At 42.8% G+C, this 18,480-nt stretch overlaps 1 protein-coding gene across 1 annotated transcript in view; it reads right to left on the reverse strand.

The window, feature by feature from the left end:
* LOC147702618 (cationic amino acid transporter 2-like) overlaps positions 1 to 5,154 on the reverse strand; it is a 168,522-nt gene extending 163,368 nt beyond the window's left edge. Inside the window, exon 1 of the mRNA XM_086928813.1 lies at positions 5,029 to 5,154. The gene's annotated coding sequence lies outside the window, so the exon portion shown is untranslated. The remainder of the gene's footprint in view (positions 1 to 5,028) is intronic.
* Positions 5,155 to 18,480: the final 13,326 nt, after the last annotated feature.

The raw sequence follows: 18,480 nt of genomic DNA on the forward strand, positions 1-18,480 counted from the left end.
CCGGTGGGCCGCGGCACAAGACAGGGCTGTTCATTGTCCCCCTTGTTATTTGCACTGGCGATTGAACCGTTCGCGGCGGAAGCCAGGAAAGGACATTTCTTTAAAGGCTTAACTTATCGGGGAAGCCCACAAATTATTTCATTGTATGCGGATGACCTCTTGTTATATCTAGAGGATGCAAAGGAGGCGTTGGAGGGAGCAGAGAGACTCTTAGTGTTGTTCGGCAGGCTATCCGGGCTACGGGTTAATTGGTCTAAGTCGTGCTTGTTTCCACTACGCCATGGAGAATCGAGACCTGCTACTCGACCGTTGCTGGCCTGGGAGCCTGACTGCTTAAAGTATCTGGGGTTGTACATCTATCATAAAGCTGCGGACCTGCTCGAGGGTAACATGGGCCACTGTATACGAGCGCTGCGGGGCAATATGACCTTCTGGGCTACTCTCCCGCTATCGGTGATGGGACGTATATCCCTAGTAAAAATGATAGCCTTGCCGCGTCTTCTTTACTATTTCCGCACGTTGCCTATCTGGATACCTAGGTCGGTCTTCCAACAATTGAAGTCTTTACTGATCTCTTTCCTCTGAGGCCCGGGCAGGCGCAGAATAGCTTTGACCACGCTGCTCCGACCGAAGGACGAGGGAGGTCTCGCGGTCTCTGATTTCGAGTTATACTATTTGGCCGCTCAACTGCAGACCTTCACGCAAGAGGTGGCGCAAGTTTACCGAGGGCCGGAGCACGAGAGAGAGTGCGGTACACCTCGGCATGTGTTGGCATTTATAACCCTGCAACAGAAGATGATCATTAGGGATCTATTGCTGGAGGAGCAGATGTACAGACTCTGCTGGAACCGAGCACAGAAGCGGGCGGGGGTGCGACGCATGTATGCTCCTGAAATACCTCTGGGCATGGTGACGGCACTCCCGCATGGCGGGGATTGGTCGAGGTTACAGGAATGGGAAGATGCGGGGCTGCAAATGTTGGGGGATCTGTATGAGAATGGAGAACTACTCCCCTACCAGACTCTGCAGGATCGCTTTGACCTCCCGAGGGGGGACTTCTTAATGCATGCGGCTGTAACACGGGCAATGCATGTACACTGGGGGGAAGGGATCCAGGAGCCCACTACATCCATGGCTTGCCAATATGCAATGATGGCAGCCGGCAGGTATAAAGCGGTGACATGCCTCTACTCACGGATGTCGCGCGAGACCCTGCAGCCCCTGGTAAAACTTAAGGATGCCTGGGAGCTAGACTTGCAGGTGGAGATCCCCGATACTACATGGACACAGATAGTGAGGCGAGCGAGGAAAAGCACAAGGAACGCACGTTTTCAGCTCATACATTTCTATATATTGCATAGAGCTTATCTCACACCAAGAAAGATTGGGAAGTACTTTGGGGTGGAGAGCGCGGCATGCCCCAGGTGCAATATGATAGGAGCGGACCTGGGTCATATGCTTTGGGACTGCACACACCTACGAGATTATTGGAGGGAGATTATTGAAACATTGAACACTGTGACTGAGCGGGAGTTACAATTCACCAAGGCGGTGGGCGTGCTGCATTGGTTTCCGCATACAACAAAAACAGGATCTCGAGCAAATTTGTAGATATGGGCTTACTCTTAGCTAAAAGGGAACTTACTAGACACTGGAAATCGAAAAACTGCCCGACGCTCAGGAGATGGACCAACGAGATGCTTAAGTGGGCAGTGAGTGAAAGCACACTCAGATACCAATTAGCCCGCCACAGGTCAGATGACAAAGCACTAGAGGCGGCCATGGAATGGGAGATGCTGGTGCAATCCTTGCGAGATGGCACGGTGGAGGAGAAGGACAGCCTCTCGGAATCGAATGATGCAGCCCCGCGACACACACTGGGAGCACATCTCCAATAGGATGTTAATCACTCCTGATAGCACACACTACAGCAGAAGTTCAGGCGCAGGGGAAGGCACTCGGGGAGGTGGGTGGGGAGATTAGGGGAGAGAGGGGGAAGTTGGGAAAGTTGGGGGGGAGGGGAGTTGAGGGATAGTTGACAACAGGGGTGGGAAGGGTGAAAATATAAAAGCGGGATGTGTAATTCTACGTATACGGAAGTCCACATAAGAATGATCTCAAGAAAAGGGACCCACTGACTGACGCCGCCCGACCTCCGGGTTGTGGGCTAAATGGCTGTGTACGCAAAACGTGGGATGTGCGGGAGGCGCATTGGCGTCAGGGGACGTTACATATTGTACATATGTGAAGTGGACTGTATTTCCTGCAATAAAAACGGTTTTAAAAAAAAAAAATGAGAGGATGCCAGGCATACCGCCACCGGACCGTCAAAAAACAGTGATGTTCCGTTGGTACTAGGGGCTTGTACATATGCCCCTGAAATTTAAATGGGTCCCTATTGGGTCTTTATGATATGCTTTATAGGGGAAATCACTGATCAATTTATCAAAATCAATATTTCAACAATAAATATACAAACCATTAGGATAATAAATGTTAGTGAGGTAGCTCCTGTTTTCATTTCAAGTTTTATTTATCTTTCTTCCCTGAGTGAATTTGCTTTTATCAGGGTGTTGTTTTCATGCAGTTTTCTTTCCTGGAGCATATTAACCTTGCATTACGCATACTGTTAACTGAGACGCCTGTGAGTTGTGTTTGTGAGTGGGTGTTTATAATGGCCAGGATGGAGCTCTGTATAATTGATCATCCAGGCCATGGCCCATCCTTAGAGCGCAATGTTGACACAATGCGATTATATTCAAAAGTATTTGAAGGAGGCACAAAACTATTGAACTGTAGACTAGGTGCAAGTAAAATAAAATGCAGACCTTGCAGGTGAGTGTAGTTGAGTTATGTGTGTTTGGGGGGATGGTGAAGTGAAAGACAAGGACTCACTTATAGGAAAGAGTGAAAAGAGGGTGAGACCAAGAAAAGGGTGAGGTGTGAAATATGCAGATGGAGGATTTTAGAAAGCTTTGGAAAGAAAAGGGGTGTATGTGTGTCACAGAGAGGCTGCAGAGGAAAGTCATGTACACTGGAGAACATGAGTGACTGTGATAATCTCAAGGACACTATCTATCTCTTCCACAGACCTCAAATGTTTAATTCACAGTCTCATATTTTCAGAAAAAGTATTTTTAAACTCTAATTACACCCAACAATATCATTATTATTACTACTTTTACTGATTGTGCTATCAAATATTGGCAAATGTAATAGGCCTAGCTTGTTTTAAGCAGATAATCACTATTATGTAATCTGTCTGAATTCAACAACAAAAAGCTCACAGAGAAGCAGTCGCATACTAGTCAGGTGACACGCTGTGTAATTCACAGGATTTTAGTTTAATAGTTGTAAGCCGTGCACATAATTACAAAGGCCACACTTCTTGGAAAGTATTCTGGTATGCTTATTTTGGCAGGCTCCTTTTAGAGAAACCCAGTCCTCACACCTTTTTCATCTCACTTAAAGCCCTGCTCCTTTACAGTTAAATCCAGGCTGTCGGGCACCAGCAACTGTCCCATTGGAGCAGCTAAACTGCGAATCATGGATGCAATTCAGAGCAGGCAGTGGGACACCTCAGCTCTCAGAACAAGAATTGGCAAAGCCAATAGGTCTTGCCTACGAGAGCTATTGGATTTCGCAGTGTTTTGTAGCCTTGTTGTACAGCAACACGGCTACTATGCAGTGTGGCTATAACTAATTAAAAAAGTCCAATTACGCAGCCAAGGCTGATGTGCTTTTTCCTATTTAAAGTGCATTAACGCTAGCTGTGTCATAGTCCATTTCTTTTGCCATGTGGCACAACAGCAAAGCTATTAAACAGCATGGCTGCAAACCATTGTTAAAGATGGAAATGCTCATGCTGTGTAGCAGGAACAAAAGACACTGGCAGAGCCAATAGCCCCAAAGGTGAGACCTACTGGCTTTGCCAATCCTTCTTAGGTCTCAGCACAATACCCCTGTGATTCTGAGCAAATCATAAAAGTTATACCTATATAACATTTTGCAAAAAATCCTGTCGCATCAAAGAAGAAACTGCACCTATATCTTAGTAAAAATACATTTGAAAGCAGATAAAATTTGTTGACACAATAAAAGCAGATAACATCTTTTTGCCAGAAAAACATCCATTTCAAAAGAGAAACAGGCTTTTTGAAGTGTGTGTGGCATAGTAAAACTTTCCTACAAATGGCTAGTGGTTCAACAAGGCTAGAAAAAGTAATACCTCAGTTACGGTAGATTAGTGGAAGGGTAGCAATCAAACCGAAGCTATCAGTACTTGATCCATGCTCCAGCTTAAAGAAGAGGAAGTGAAGCCAGCAAATGCTGGCCAATTGCAGGGTAGCAATCAAGAGTGACAACGAAGCCAAAGAAAGTTAGGCAACGGGCAGGCAGAAAGTCATTTTGTGTATGCAATATCTTTTGCAAGTGAGAGTGCATTTATCGCACGCACTCTCGGAGGCGTAGACCCAAAAATGGCATTATGTCAGACATTCTCACTTTTCAGAATTATATAGAATATGTTGCTGGAAGTCCTCACCTCTCAAATCCACACATTAAGCTCTTAAGCACATCTGTGAGCTCTCAGACAATAGCAGGCTGTATAACAGTCACAACTCAGACCCTCCCTTGAGCTCTCAGGCAGGTGCAGAGCGATGCCTGGCACCCTCACATATCAGAACCCCCTTTGATCTTTCATGCAGGTGCAGAACATGTTAGCGAGCCCTTACCCCTCAGACCCCCCTTCGAGCTCTCAGGCAGGAGCAGAGCAGGCAGCCTGACACCCTCACACCTCAGAGTGGTGCTCAGCAGCCTGCTGGAGACCTTCAATCACAGGAGTGTGAGGCGCACTTTATCCTCTCAGGCAAGTACAGTGCTCCCCGCCTTGACCCCTCTAATTTCGAGGAGAGCAAGATATACAGGACCATACAGTCCCCCCAGCAGGACCACCCCCGCCAACAACTCTAAAGAAAGGGCTGCCAGATCTTTCGTATCCCGAACATGTAAAAAGAGCGGACATCTTACCTCTCAAACCCGAGCAAGACTGGCTGTCAGGCTCCTTCTTCTGTCGGTGGCAAAGCTAAATTTACCTTGTCTCTCAAACAAACAATCTGGAAATCTATTGCACGAGGCGTTACTCTATCCCCTCCTCTGGACTCTACTATATTCAGTATTCTCAGAGTTCCCTCGTTCTCTCTCCTTCTCCTTGCATTTTGTGGCTGACTTTAAATTCCGTTCAGGGGATAAATACATGGAATATTTTCACAGCACTTTGCTACATTTCAAATGCCTGTGTTAGTTAAAGGCATTCAGACCTTCCCATTTCTGTTTAAAATCCCATAATCTCCTGCTTAAGAGCCTTTTGTTCGGAATCTTGATCAATGGCAAAGAACAGCAAGCCTTCAAAAATGTGCACAATATTTATGGAGCAAAATGGTTGTAAGCAGTTTTTGGGTTACCTTGAAAGACCACTTACAAATCATGAAACTATGTGAAAATCCTCACAAGACCATTGTAGAATATTTACTCGGCAGGATACCGTGGTCACGAGTCAGTCATGCTTGTAGCTATGCAGATAACAATACCTAACTCTACTCTACAAGGTATTGCAGAGCATTTGCGATGAATTTTGGCACTGAGAAAAGAGGCACATTTTTTTATACCACATCAAAAAACGCTATGTTTTGGCTCACTGAAAACACGAGGTATTCTAAATACAAAATAACACGTTGAGGTGTTTGGCACTACCATTGTTACACCATTGCACTTCAAGGGACTCCACTGTATCACCATTAGGGTAAACGCCCAGTTTTATTAATCTCATTAAACACAAGGGTCTGTTGATTTTGAAGCAGCCACTTTTTGCACGTTAGGTGTGAAGCGAGGTGTTTGCCGGTTGTGTGACAATACAAAGCATGCCTTTACCACACATGCCTTTTCTACACAGTCTTTTACCACACAGATGCCTTTAGTATGGGTGCCTTTAGCACATGTTTTTTACCGTGCTTACATATATATGTGTTTGTGTCTGTGAGCTGTGAGTGGATATATATATATATATTTTACCTACTGGCGGTCGCCAGTAGGTAGTTATAGTTAGGATTATTTTGTATAGGGAATTTGCAACATTCTATTGGGAATAACTTTAGCGCCGGTTGAGGAATCTGCCTGAAATTTTCCTCAAATTTGCCTCGCGGCGCTCCGCTCCTTCCCTGAAAGTTTGGGGGGGATTCGTCAAGCGGGGGCCGAGATAAAAGGGGGTCCCCATGTTAATTTCCATAGGGCGGTTGAACTCACTTTTAGCCCGAAAGGCTGAATGGATTTCCACCAAACTTAGCAAAATTGTAGGGACTGGTAGCCCGATGTGCCTTTGCTATGTCTCAAGATATGCGCTCCAGTTGATTTTGAGTAATTTAGGTTAAAAAAATATATATATCTATTGGCGCCCCGGTACGCACACCGGGGCGCGTACCAGCGCGCTACGCGAGTTCGCACGCGGAAAGCTGATTGGCTCTCGGGTGTCTGTCAACATTCCAAACAGTCCGGAGCGGCCGCCCTCTTGTGTCTCGATAGGATCGAGACACAAGAGGTGGCAACAACAAAGGGGGAAATGACCAAAAGGGGGTAGAGTAGACCCCCCCTGACCCCCTAGGTTTGATGTGGGGGCCATAAAAGGGCCCCGCGGGAGCGTACCATGGGAAAAGAAAATGACAGAGTTTTTAAAAAATGTAACCTTTTTTTATAAATTGGAGGTAGTTCTAAAATGAACTGTTTTTTTTCTTCTTTTTGTTGTTTTATATTTTTTATAGTTTTTTTGAACATTTTGCACTTTTTTTGGCTTTTATGAACAGTTTTATATTTTTTTGTTATTTTTATGGGGAGAAACAAAAAACAGGGAATTGTAAACGGCTCAACTGTAGCAAAAAAAAATCAGGAAAAACGTAAGGTTTTTTTGGGCAATTGTGGTTGTCACCAGCACGGTTGATGAGTTTAATGCTTTGCTCACCATAGGTAATTGTTTTACCACAAAATATACAAACGATTTTGTATTGTCCAAACTGGGGTTGTATGTTTGGGACCATCTCCCTTTTCTCTGGACCCGATGGAGTGGGTTGCTTACTTTTGGAGGTGCTGGAAGAAGATTGGGCAGGGTTTCTGGTCAGGTCTCTGACCTCTGCTGCAGCATAGTTGTTAGGGTGCCGGCGTTGCATGTGGTGAATCATGGTGTTATTGCCAAAAGAGTACTTTTTGTTAGGGTTCCCCCTTGAAAGATCAGTGCCACAGATTAGACAAGTAACCCTTGGCGCATTTAATTTCTTGAGGTCCTTTGGGATTGAAAAAAGCTCCCAGATAATGTGCTGCTTTGGCCTATAAGGGTAGTATCTTCAGGCAGGAACCTCCTCCTCTCCTCCTCCTCCTACTTTTCTTCATCTCCACCACTGTGGTGTTGTGGTGGTCCTCTTGGTGGTGGTGGTGGTGGCTGAGATGCTCCTACTGCTGCTGCTACTGAAGCCATTTCTGAGTACAAATTAGTAATAGCTCTGGAAACAGGTCTTCCTCACTCAAAGTACAAAGTGAGAATGAGGAAAAAAGGTGGGGGCTTTCATCATTAGGAAAAAAAACTGTCCTGAACCAATGAAAAGTGTTATTTTCAGGTCACATGACCAGGGCTTTCATCATTTGGAAACCAAAACTGTCCTGAACCAATAAAAAGTGTTATTTTTAGGTCACATGACCCGACACGCTTACGCTACGCGCCCCGGGGCGCGTCACGTAAGCGCGTCGGATGGTTACGTAGCGCGATCGTATGCGCTCAAGTGCTTCCGGGTGCGCTTACGCCGTGCGTATCACGTGGATGCGGCTACGAGATACTTCACAATGATGTTTTCGTTTGCGGCAATAGCACTAACGGGACGCTCACCCGTACGTGCCCCAAGACTGCGCTTACCGGTGCGCTCACCGGGACGCACACCAGGAGCGCTCCAGGGCAAAAAAAAAAAAAACCATGAACAATATACATAAAAAAATAGTATTACATAAATATACAATATAGGATTCAATATAAAAAATATTACATTTCATAGCTATAGAAATTTGCTATTAAAAAACCTTTAAAATTCACTGAAAAAAACATAGGTTTGAAGCCCTTTATATAGTTAGGAATTAGTATTTAAAAAACCTATGAAATTCACTGAAAAAACCATAGGTTTCACACCAGTTATAGTTAGGAATTAGCATTTAAAAAACCTATGAAATTCACTGAAAAAACCATAGGTTTCACACCAGTTATAGTTAGGAATTAGCATTTAAAAAATCTATTAAATTCACTGAAAAAACCATAGCTTTGACACCAGTTATAGTTAGCTGGAAATTTTACTGACATAAAACCATTGAAATTCCCTCGTTATAGTTAGTTGGACTCACTATAACTTGCGCGCCTGCAATGCACTGCTGATGACGTCACATATTACATCACTCATGACATGGTCAGTGACATCACTCATGACATCACTGATGACACCATCCAGTGAATGTGTGTCTTTCAGTAAAATAAATATGTTTTGCATATGTATTTGTAAAGGTCGATGGAAGAATACATTTTTAAATAAATGTCTAAATGGATGTTTAAAAAAAAAAAATTGATTGGTTAACTGGCTTATTAAGTGTATCTTACTGAATACATATATTAGCGAGTAATTTTTAAATATTTAAATATAAGTATCAGTGTTTCACTTTGTGTATAATTGGCTGCATGGGTTGGTGAGTGTGTGTGTAGGGGTTATTAGATTTTTTTAGTATCAGTATGAGTGTCTGTATGGTTTGGTGGGGGTATTACTTAGCACATAGATGCATTAATGACTGACTCACTGTTTGTATGTGTTTTGAAGACAGCATATGTGTTGGATTGTAAGGGTGGATGAGTGTGTATATGTGTGTGTTAGTGAGTGAATAACTGTCTCACTAGTGTCTTTAACAGTAACTAAATATGTTTTATTCTAGTATATGTGAGTATTGATGTATATAAGTGAGTATATGTGAGAGTTAGAGATTGTAAGAGTTCCTATTTAAATAAGTATGTGTTTCTGTAAGTGATTGTTTAAGAGAGTAAGTATGTGTAAGTTTCCTTAGAAATAATGTGTGAGTGTGTGTATAGCTGTAAATGCAAATAAATGGATGTTCAATAGTTTATTTGCATGTGTGAGTATGTGTGTGAGTAACTTTTGGATGACTGTCAGTGTATAACAGGATGTATGGGTCTATCACTACATATGATGAGTGAGTATATGTATGAGTGACTATATAGAACTGTTGGTGAATGAGTGGATGTGTATATTAATGGTGGAATTACTGAATTGGTTGTTGTAACTGGTATGGGTATCTCCATTTTTTGGAAAATGTTAGTTTCTATTTTTGAATATGTGTTTCAAGGGTTACATTACACTGAAAGGAGGTCTGTCAGTCTGTCACAAGGATGGTGTCATCAGTGATGTCATGAGTGATGTCACTGACCATGTCATGAGTGATGTAATATGTGACGTCATCAGCAGTGCATTGCAGGACATATTTCAATGTAAGATTATGAACTATCACTGCAAACCTTATGAAATTACCTTTGATATTTTTATCGCATCTGCTATATGTGTCACATTAGATATATTTGATTTGTGATTCCCCTTTGCACATATGTTGTTTGTTGTTCATATTTTAATGCACAAAGCACTTTACTGAACGACCTCCTTTACAACTATGTATTGAACGAAACATGTTATAGATGGCCGCGGCATTTTTAGTCTCTGCTGAGGTCCTTCTTTTATGTTCATGTAGTCTATGTGATGTTTCACGACTAGAAATGGCCGCATGTTTTGCACAACAAACCGACACTGACGAAGCTGTGAGGCAAAACGCGTCTGTCCAGGGGGTGAGGGGTTTGCAATAAAGCATTTTTATAAGGATACCTGCGTGCTGTCTGTCTTCAGTACCGATCAAGCTAACAGTGTTGGAATAGTTAAGCGGCTCACCACCGCTGGATCAGCCCCGAGGCGCGTTAAACTCATAGCGAGTTGGAGCCCGGATATCGGATTCCAAGAAGGACAAAAATGGAGACACCGACTGCCTGCCCGTCGATCGTGAATGGACGTGGAGCTGACGTCGGAGGACGCGACTACACCTCCAGACTCCGACCAGTGAATGAAGCTTGTTCTGTGTCCCGTGATATTAAAAGTTCAGCCTCTGTCCTGTAAGATACCGAAAAGCTTGCAGACCCCGAGCAAGAGAGAACAAACCCCCTCTCGAACTGTGCACATTTAAAACCTTATAACGATCATGTCCAGTATCGAGGAGAGGGAGTCTGCGGCGGCTGACATGTTTAAATACGTCAGCCTTGTCCCTGTGAGAGTCGAGAGCGCAGCAGCGCTTCAAACACCCTCCAGTAACCTTAAAATTCTATACCAACTACTAGAGAAAATGCAGGAGAGAGAAATTAGAAAGTGGTGGGAAGCCACTTCACTACAACGCTATTATTTTTTATTATGAAGCTTATAAAGCGCACGGCTACCCCAGGCGGGGGTGTCCCGGCGCGACAGACTGCAAGCAAGAGAGAAATGAGCTGGTTATGAGATGGTAAACAGCCAGGTTTTCAGTTTGCTTCGGAACAAAGGCTCCGAGTCAATGAACCTAAGATCAAGAGGGAGGCTGTTCCAAAGTTTAGCTGTTACTACACTGAACGCTCTGCCACCACTCCTGGCACGATGGAATCTGGGTACCACCAGGAGGCGCAGGCTGTTCGATCTCAGAGATCTGACAGAATGGGACAGTTTGAGTCTCTTTCTCAAGTATCCAGGGCCTAGCCCATTGAGGGCACGGAAGGCAAGGATCAAAGCTTTGAACTGGATGCGACGGGCAATGGGGAGCCAATGCAGCTTCTTCCGGTATGAAGCAACCGAGTGGTGAAAAGGGATATTGCCAATCAGTCTCGCCGCGGCATTTTGAACTATTTGCAGACGGTCAATTTGGTACAGGGGGGCGCCCGCATAGAGACTGTTGGCATAATCTAAATGCGATGTAATTAGGGCATGAACAATGGTTTTGCGGGAGTCCAAAGGGAGGTAAGGGACGATCTTCCTGATCATACGTAATTTGCCGAAGCAAGCTGCTGTGACCTTGTTGATTTGCAGGACAGTGCATTATCACATTGAAAGCCCAAATTTTGGGCTGTCTGGACTGGGACCGGAGGAGGATTCAGTACAGTTGGCCACCATTGGATAGCGGGCAGCACGGTTTTCTGATTAAAAAACAAAACCTCAGTTTTGTCGGTATTCAATTTAAGGTGGTTAGAGGTCATCCAGGAACAGATGTTGCTGAGGCAGTGGCGAAAATTGATGAAATTGGCGTCAGAGTGATCTCTAAATGAAAACACAAGCTGAGTATCATCAGCGTAAGAGATCACTCTGACCCCCCAAGATTCCACCACATTTGCCAGCGGAGCCAGATAGACATTAAAAAATAGGGGGCTCAAGGCAGAGCCCTGAGGCACTCCGCAGAAAAGAGGATTACCCTCTGATTCAAAAGGTCGGAGAAAGACCTTCTGGATCCGACCTGTAAGGAAAGATCTAATCCAAGTCAGCACAGTACCTCCGATTCCCGCCTGCCCCAGCCGGTTCAGCAGTATCTCATGAGATACTGTATCGAAAGCGGCGGATAGGTCTAGGAGGACCAACATGGCCTCCTCGCCCCTATCCACACACTCATGAATAGTCTCCGATACCTCTAAAAGAGCGGTTTCGGTACTATAGCCTGTTCTAAAACCAGACTGTGAGTCATGAAGCAATTGGTTGGATTCTAGGTAGTCTGCCAATTGTTTCTGGGCAGCCTTTTCCAGGATTTTTTCTGGCTTTGGAAGGAGAGAAATCAGACGGTAGTTGCAGAATTGCAAGGGATCTGCATCCATTTTCTTCAAAATCGGAACTAGCATTGCCTGTTTCCATGCCAAGGGGAATTGACCAGTGCGTAGCGATGAATTCCAAATGGAAAGGAGAGGGCTAATCAGTACCAGGGGCAAGCTTGCCCATCACCTTAGCAGGAACCGGATCAAGCGGCGACCCGGATTTGCATTGGACAAGTAGATTTATGGCAGTCTCGGAAGTGAGCTCCTTAAAAGAATTCAACCGGATTCCCAGAGGTCTACGCATCTTCACAGTACCGTCATATGAGAACCCTGACCCTGCCCTCTTGAAAGAATTGGCTGACTACACAGCTGATTCGGCAAAAGGGATGGTACTGATTTTAATAAAATATGCGTGCAGCGATTGGGAAATCGTGTCTGTCAGAAATACGCAATTTGGAGGAATTAATCAAAAAAGAGAAAGACACGAAATCCAGTGAAGAACTTAAAAATGCCATGGTGAAGAGATTAAAAGATTACGAAGAAGGCATAAGAAAAAGGAAACAAACTAAATTTCAGCGAGATGAGCAGGATTACAGAACAGGCCGAATCCTAACTTTTGCCCGTAAATTTGATGCCACAAGGAAACGGTTGGCACAAGGCACCCCAAGTATCAGCAACAGAGATACCTCCGAATCAGAAGTTGAGATCTCTGAAGGGGAGCAAACAACGAATTTGAGGGCAAATTACAGACCGTATGAGCCTCCTTTTTTACATGAATACCAAGTAATCAAGGAAACCGGGCAGAGACCCCAACAAAGAACACACCCCCCACAACAAGATCCAAAAGGAAAACAAGGAAGGGTAAGAGGGGGAGACATGCCTACAGCATCGCCGAGAGTAACACGGGGCAGGGCCAGGAGGAACAAATGGTAACAAGAGCTGATGGCAATCATCAACTTGTCAAATCTGGTACTGACGGAAGAGGAAATCAAAGTACTCAAAAGAGGTTTAACCATTTGTCCAACTACGGAATTCGATCTAGTACAAACGCCGATAGACTTGTTCAAATATATACGGAAATTGTAGTTTCAAAAAATCTTTCTCCTACACCCCAGAGCAAACAACATGGGGGGAAGAACACAACGATGGAGGTGGGGACTAGAGACCTTATTAGCAATGCAATCTATGGGCCAAACACAAACGGAAACTAGCAGTGACTTAATAACAAATATGGAAGACACAGGGGTCACACAAATAAGAGACCCCAGTAACTTTGAAAATAAATCAGAAAGACTTCCAAACACACTGCATGATGCCATAGATGTATTCAATGAGGCAATTCTCATGGACCTAGAAAAACTAGCTAAAACAAAAAAAGAAGTCAATAATAAATGGTTCCGACTTTACACGCAAAGAATGGGAGGCGATAAAATCTTTAAGAAATTATCAAAGCATTGAAATCAAGCCCTCTGATAAAGGGGGAAACATTGTGGTTTTCAAAAGGGATACTTATGTACAAGGACCATTACATCAACTAACAGATATTGATTTTACACAATAATTAAAAAATCTGAGTATGTACAACGCACCATTGATTACCAAACAATGCTGGAAGGCTGGAAAAATAAAGGGATGCTGAACACAGAGGAATTTCTATTTCTGCAATGTGAGGCACCTACTATACCAACTTTTTATCACCTCCCTAAGGTCCATAAGAACGCCAGAAGTCCACCAGGGAGACCAATCGTGTCCTCTATCGGCAGCGTATTGGAGAACACTTCAAGATTTATTGACTCGTATGCCAGAGATACGCAGGACTTCCTTAGACTTATGGGCAATATAGTGTGGGAACCAGATATGCTTCTCATCACACTAGATGTAACCAACCTCTATACGTACATAGGCCACGAAGATGGCATTGCAGCAGTGAAATGGTTTTTAGATATAAAGCCTTTAAAATATTATAAACATTACAAGATGCTGCTTAGCATGTTAAGATTCTGCTTATACTATAACATCTTTCTTTTTGCAGGCAAGCTTTACAAACAAACAAGGGGGACCGCAATGGGCATGTGCTTTGCCCCCAGCTACGCACAATTATTAGTAGGCTAGTGGGAGAAGCACGTGGCCTGGGGTGACGCCCATGATCACTTGACTGACAAAATAATGCTGTGGACTAGATATATTGAGGATCTCTTTGTCGTTTGGCGCGGTGACCGATCCTCGGCTGAGGAGTACGTCGCCTCGCTGAACAACAATGAGTGAAACCTGAAATTTACCAGCACCATGAGCACGACTTCCGTGAATTTCCTGGATCTGGACGTCTTTGTGGACAACAACGTCCCTCATACTTGATTATCTAGGAAGCCCAAGGCGGGTAACACCATGCTGCATGCAGCCAGCCATCACCCTAGGAGCTGGGTACGTAACATCCCCTTTGGTGAATTCCTAAGCCTGAAGCGTAACTGCTCGGCTGAGGTAGATTACCAAAGAGCCAAGAAGGAAGCCAGCACCAGATTTAAGATCAGGGGATATTCAGACAACATTTTGAGGGAGGCTGCAGATAAGGTGGCGAAGGTTGACAGGAAAGATCTTTTGGTAGTGAAACCCGTAATTAAGAGAGAGGAACCTGCCAGAATGATAACAGATTTTAACATCAAATCAGGAGAGATGGTGCATATTTTTAATAAAAACTGATATTTCTTGAAAACAGACAATGTCCTAAAAAACATCTCCCTGATCGTCCATCAATAACCTACAAACGCTGCCAATCTCTTAGGGACCATCTGGTCCACAGCCATTTCTCAACTCCGCCACAGTCCCAAAAGACATTAACTGTAAAGGGATTTTATCCATGCTTGTGCTGTAAGGCCTGCAAACATAGTAAAAAGGTATTGCACTATCCAGGGAGACCTGATGATGCTAAACCCACCGGAGAGATCAGAAGACTTCTGAATTGTAATTCGGAATACACGATATACTGTTTGGAATGTCCATGCGCCAAACGCTATATCGGTAGTACGATTCACTCTGCGAAGAAGTGAATACTTGAGCACATGCGTGCTATAACTAACAAGGATAAGACTTGTCCTGTAGCACGCCATTTTGCCCAATACCACCAGAGCAATAGGGACCTATTGGGCTTCTACTGCCTAGATCAGGTAGATCGAAGGGAAAGGGGAGGAGATAGAGTGAAAGCACTCAGAATTTTGGAGTCCAAATATATCATCGACCTCCAGACCAGGGTCCCTTTGGGATTAAATAATGATGAAGAGATGTGGGTACATCTATGAGTATACTGGAAATTAGAAAATAGGGTGACATACAAGGTTGAACACTCTAAAAAAAGAACCCTTTAAAAAAAAAAAAATTAAGTAAGTGGGCCATTGCTTCATTTGAACCCTGACTAGATTATAAAATCACGCTCACACTTAATGGTCTAAAATGATACTGAGACAGCAGCCCATACAGGGCTAGATACTGACATAGGGGTGCAATTTACATATAAATTCAATATATGAGAATGTATTTATTGACACTGATTGGTCTTTCAGACATATTTCAATGTAAGGTTATGAACTATCATTGCGAACCTTATGAAATGACCTTTGATATTTTTATCACATCTGCTATATGTGTCACATTAGATATATTTGATTTGTGATTCCCCTTTGCGCATATGTTGTTTGTTGTTTATATTTTAATGCACAAAGCACTTTACTGAACGGCCTCCTTTACAACTATGTATTGAACGAAACATGTTATAAGATGCCCGCTGCATTTTTAGCCTCTGCTGAGGTCCTTCTTTTATGTTCATGTAGTCTACGTGATGTTTCACGACTAGAAATGGCCGCACGTTTTGCACAACAAACCAACACTGACGAAGCCGTGAGGCAAAACGCGTCTGCGGGGGGGGGGGGGGGGGGGAGGTTTTTCCAATAAAGCATTTTTGTAAGGATACCTGCGTGCTCTCTGTCTTCAGTGCCGATCAAGCTGATAGTGTTGCAATGTGTGTGTATATATATATATATATATATATATATATATATACATATATATATATATAAACAAGTCCACTTCCTTCGTTTCACCGGGACCTGTGACTGCGGTGCAAACCAGGGGCAGAGGTCGCCCTGTAAACAATGTCTTCCACCAAGCACAGCAGCCGCTGTGCGAATGCACTTCCAATCCAGGTTTTCACAAAGTTTTCAACGAGATAGCGTGTGTGCTCAAATTAAATTTATTTCTTCATTTCGGTTCCAGCATGTAATACACGGAAAATATGGAACAAAAAACCAATTTTTGTTCCATATTTTCCATGTATTACATGCTGGAACCGAAATGAAGAAATAAATTTAATTTGAGCACACACGCTATCTCGTTGAAAACTTTGTGAAAACCTGGATTGCAAGTGCATTCGCACAGCGGCTGCTGTGCTTGGTGGAAGACATATATATATATATATATATATATATATATATATATATATATATATATATATATATATATATATATATATATATATATATATATTCACTTAAAAGACCATAGGTTTCAGGTCATATATAGTTAGGAGTCAGCATTTAAAAAACCTTTGAAATTCACTGAAAAAACCATAGGTTTCAGGCCTTATGTAGTTAGGAATTAGCATTTAAAAAAACATTGAAATTGCTCCTATATAGTTAGTTGTACTAACTATATTTCGCGCACCCGCAATCCACTGCTGATGATGTCACATATTACATCATTCATGACATGGTCAGTGACATCACTGATGACATCTCAAATGACATCAATGATGACATCACTGATGACATCATCCAGTGAATGTGGTTTGCTTCGTTATTTAAATATGCATTATATATATAGCAATTTGCATTGAAGTATGAGTGGATATATAAAAATAAATATTTGGATGGAGGGCTTTAACAATTTATAGTGTCTCACTAAATATAGTGGATAGTGACTAAACTGTGTGAATAGCTGTATCACTTTGTCAGTTGTTGTGTAAACTGGTTCTCCAGTTGGTTACTAGCTGTGTGAAAGTCTATATTAGTTATTGATTAGTTAACTGGGTATTTGTATGGGAGAGTGAATGTGTTTGTGGTTCGGTGGAGGGTGTGTGACTGCCCAAAGATGTGTGAATAGTTGATTCAGTAGATAAACTAGAAAAATAAAAGGCAGTGTATGTGTCAATTGTTGTATGTAAATAAGTATACATAAGACTCAATGATTGTGTGTGTGACTGTATGGATAACTGTATACTTGTAATAAGGATTTTATTCTACACTAAATTTGACTTACTATCTAAATAAATAGATGAAGTGGTGTTTGTATAAGTGTGTAGCTAAGTAAGTATGTACGTATGATCCATTGTTTGCATAAGTGAGTAGGATAACTGCATATGTGAACAGGTTGTGTTTTGGTGTGTAATGTCGATATAGGTGTATAAGTATTTTTGATAGTGTTCTATTGATCATTGACAGCATGTATGAGTGAATCTACAGGTAAGTGATTAGATGTGTGTATACATCTAGGAATCAATGAGTGGGTTTTTAGATACTTGTATTGCTGTGTCAATGGATTCAAATATGATACTCTGTATTTTACAAAGAGTGATGAAAGATTTTACTAGTGTATGAAAAGGTGTATGTGATTGTCACGTGGATGATGTCATCAGTGATGTCATCATTGATGTCATTTGAGATGTCATCAGTGATGTCACTGATCATGTCATGAATGATGTAATATGTGACATCATCAGCAGTGGGTTGCGGGTGCGCGAAATATAGTTAGTACAACTAACTATATAGGAGCAATTTCAATGGTTTTTTAAATGCTAATTCCTAACTATGTAAGGCCTGAAACCTGTTTTTTTCAGTGAATTTCGAAGGTTTTTTAAATGCTAACTCCTAACTATATATGACCTGAAACCTATGGTTTTTAAGTGAATTTGCAAGGTTTTTTAAATGCTAATTCCTAACTATATATGACCTGAAACCTATGTTTTTTTAAGTGAATTTGCAAGGTTTTTTAAATGCTAATTCTATTAGCGGATAACGTTTAAATATGTAAATATCCTTCTGGGACCACCTGAGCAGCCCTAGGGGGTCAGGTTGTTTCTACCCTGCCCCCTTTTTGCGTTCTACACTTTTGTGCCTCGGTTTACCTAGCACAAGATGAATGCCAACACTTCCTGGTTAGAAGTGTTGACAGCCAATGAGCATGCTGCTTTCCTGTGAAAGGCATGCTGATTGGCTGCCACTGTCTGTCAACACTCCAAACCAGGAAGTGTTGGCAGCCCCCCCAAATTTATTTTTTTGTTGAAAAGAAAGTTTTTTTTTTAAAATCCCCCCCCCCCCCAAATTATTTTTGGGGGCCTTGGGGGTCCTTGTGGGACCCCCTGAGCAGGCCTAGGGGGTCAGGGTACTTCTACCCTGCCCCCTTTTTGAGTTCTACACGTTTGTTTTTCTGCTTTCCTGTGCCTCAGTCTACCGAGGCACAAGATGGCTGCCAACAATTTCTGCTTTGTAGTGTTGACAGACATTGGCAGCCAATCAGCATGCAGCTCGCGCACGCTAAGGTCCGCGCAC

The sequence above is a fragment of the Lissotriton vulgaris genome, chromosome 7 (genome assembly GCF_964263255.1).
Source record: "Lissotriton vulgaris chromosome 7, aLisVul1.2, whole genome shotgun sequence".
In the NCBI taxonomy this organism is placed as follows: domain Eukaryota; kingdom Metazoa; phylum Chordata; class Amphibia; order Caudata; family Salamandridae; genus Lissotriton; species Lissotriton vulgaris.